The sequence below is a fragment of the Desmodus rotundus genome, chromosome 11 (genome assembly GCF_022682495.2).
Source record: "Desmodus rotundus isolate HL8 chromosome 11, HLdesRot8A.1, whole genome shotgun sequence".
Taxonomy (NCBI): domain Eukaryota; kingdom Metazoa; phylum Chordata; class Mammalia; order Chiroptera; family Phyllostomidae; genus Desmodus; species Desmodus rotundus.
In genome coordinates this window covers 102,077,398-102,080,444 of record NC_071397.1, presented here as the reverse complement: position 1 = coordinate 102,080,444, position 3,047 = coordinate 102,077,398, and the positions used below count along the sequence as shown (strand labels likewise).

General features: G+C 46.4%; 1 long non-coding RNA gene across 1 annotated transcript; it reads right to left on the bottom strand.

Annotated features, from left to right (window-relative positions):
• Positions 1-934: 934 nt before the first annotated feature.
• LOC123478897 (uncharacterized) lies at positions 935-2,494 on the bottom strand. Its single transcript, XR_006654302.3, has 4 exons — positions 2,382-2,494; positions 1,781-1,974; positions 1,223-1,356; positions 935-1,070 (listed from the first exon to the last, which is right to left on the bottom strand). It is a non-coding gene; the product is annotated as an uncharacterized lncRNA (long non-coding RNA).
• Positions 2,495-3,047: the final 553 nt, after the last annotated feature.

Genomic DNA, 3,047 nt, shown 5'->3' with positions numbered 1-3,047 from the left:
CCACGGTTTTGCTTGGTGCTGGGAGACTGGCAGTGGTCTGCGTGAACAGAATAACGGGGTGTAGGTGGGGTGGAGAAGGCACTTCACAAACGCCCATTTTTTTTTTTTTGCCAAAGCCACTCTGCCCTCTCGGATGATCACAGACGTTATCAAGGGTTGGGCTAACGGATGGGGCGTGGCGGAAGTCAGAGCGGCTCACAGTCCCCAGACATGATGAGGCTGGGGGGCGGGGGCTGGAGACCTCATCCCATCGTTTCTCTGATCAATCACCTCATTCTGAAGGTTGTGACAGGTGTTTTACGGCTGGAGTTGGGATGAAAGCAGTATTATGGCCCAGGCCCATTTCCTAAAGTAAACCACAGTGTATGGTATAGGTGTGGGCTGTGTGAGCTTTGACGTTCTAATACAATTAGGAAGTGTAAACACTTAGAAAATGACTTGGCCTCCATTCCCGAGAAAGCAAACAAATTCTTCTCTAAGAACTGAGAGTCCTAGGCAGCCCCGCCCAGGCGCTCTCCTGGTGCTTCTTCTATCCTAAGCCCTTCCTTGTTTCACTGAAACCAACCTTAATAGATGTACTTTCAAAATAAAAAAATAAAATAAAAAGTCCCAGCTGGTGTGGCTCAGTGGATTGAGTGCTAGCCTATGAACTGAAAGGTTCCTGGTTCGATTCCCAGTCAGGGCACCTGTCTGGGTTGTGGGCCAGGTCCCCAGTAGGGGGCGCACGTGAGAGGCAACCACACATCGTTGTTTCTCTCCCTCTCTTTCTCCCTCCCTCCCTGTCTCTCCAAAAATAAATAAATAAAATCTTTAAAAAGCATTGTGTCCTATGAAACAAAGATCTCCAAATACCAAAAACTTATCAATTACTTGAAGATTTGCCACAATACAAGATGTTCCTTTCCCTTGGGTATGCATATGTTACTTACACATTCATAAGTCTTCTCAATTTTGCATTAAAGTTAGCAATTGCGGGATTGAACAGTGAAGACCAGACCTGAAATGCACAGGCAGAGTAGGCATGACCCTGTGTTTTCCTTCAGTCTTGTCCACGACTTCAGGGGTAGACCCTTTAAGTAGAAAAAGATGAAACTCATTAAGATATTTTTGCTGTGAATAATTCCCTTCGTATTGCTCAAAATTAAGGTTGTAATTCACCTCAAATAGCCATGCAGAGAGGACACAATGATTGACGAGTTTGAAATGACTATCGAATACTTGCATTTATCCTAAAACCTTTTCCTCGATGGTAATCGCAACATGCTTCTTCTTTTACAGTCTGGGATTTTGATATTCCCGTCCAGCATTAAAGTACTGAAATATCGGCACTTTTGTTGGTATGCTCCAATTACACCACTGTTTAAGAAAATTAAAATCTGAATTATTTACAAAGTCAAGATCACTGACTCAGTTATTCAATTTTATGTAAAAAATATGGACCAATATGCATCTGATTGGCTTACTCTGGACGATTTTACACGCACACAAATTCTTCTCTCACTGTAAGGGAGCCACTGATAACTTTTGCTAAAAACACCAAATAATGGACCGTTTACATTTTTATAGATGATCGATTTTCTTGATTTCATTATTATGTTTAGTTGTATATTTTTAACTTTTTGTTTATGTGCCAATTAGAATGAGAATATGTTCAATGTTTAGAAATAGTAGAATGATAATATGTAAGATGTCTATTAGTTATATTTTACTTAACCTTTTTAACAACTTCAGGAACAAGATGAAAATATTCAATCACATTTTGTGACATATACTGAAATACCTGCAAAAAACTCGCAAGTCGGTCCCTCGAAGGGTGGTTTATGGTCCTGACACTTTGCCTGCAATTGAGGGGCATCCTCACTAGGGGCGCTGTGGTGCAAGCAGCTCCTTCCCCAGAGGACTCAGGTGTTCCCATCCAACTTTGCAGTTTCAATAAGAATGTATCTCAAGGTTCTGAAGTTAGTTCTTCTGATGCTGCCAGATTTAAAACAGTGACAGCATTTATCATCAAAATACTTTACTGCTTGTTCTTTTAGCAGTGGCCCCAGTAGACTCCTGGTTCAGCTATAAGATTGCTTCTGAATTGCTTATTTTGGGGCCTAATCTGGCTTTCCAGAACACAGCTGGAAACCTCCCTTGAAAAGGTCAGTGTACTTTTTTTTGTAGCAATACAAGGGGTTTCTGCACAGGAAGCTGGCGCGTGGAGGGGGGACTGCCTGATCACCTCTCTGAGCACGGCAGCTCTGGGGGGCGGGGGCTCGGGGAGAGAGAACACCACCCGGTGTCCCTACCAAGTGTGAGAGACCCTCAGTCAGACCCCACTTCCGACGAGGTCGCCCTATGCTCGTTGCAAACAGAAGGAGGGGACCCAGATAGCTCACTCATTTGAAGGTGACCGAAGGGGCGCACATGTCACAGCAAACCATCAACAGCTGGTGTGGAGGAGACCCGCTGCCTGGAAACGCTCTGTCCTTCCTGTGAGCCTCTCCTTCAGCCCCAGGAAGTAGGAGGCGCGAGAAGAGCTCTGAGAGGCCAGGGCGCAGGCGTGATCTTTCCCACCAGGGGGCGGTGGCCTGGGTGCCCCGCAGGGCAGTTCCCTGGCAGCGCCCCTCAGGAGAGGTCACTTCACTCCCAGTCTTACAGCAGGGACGTTCTGGGGACGACATGGGACAGTGCACAGAAGGCACCTGATACTTAGTAGATTTGTGTTAAAACTGCCAGTTTCCTACATTTATTTTTTACAGCCTTGGTTTTCTTCTTCTACCTAAGAATTTGCCAGCTGATGTTTTCTGAAGCCTGCGGGACAGTTCTATTCAGGCCTTTGAGGAGATGCAGCTATGACTACTCTTGCTGTTGCCGATGTTTTAGGGAGACCCTCAGCCTGAAGGCTGAAGGAAAGGCACTGGGCTCCCCAACGACACAAAGCCAGACGCCCACACATCACCCCGGCCCCACGGCACCTCCCGGCAAGGGCCTGGAAGCCTCCGCCCACCCCGTCTCCCACCCCCCCAAAGACGCCCTGTTGAAACACAAAGACGTGCCCCTTC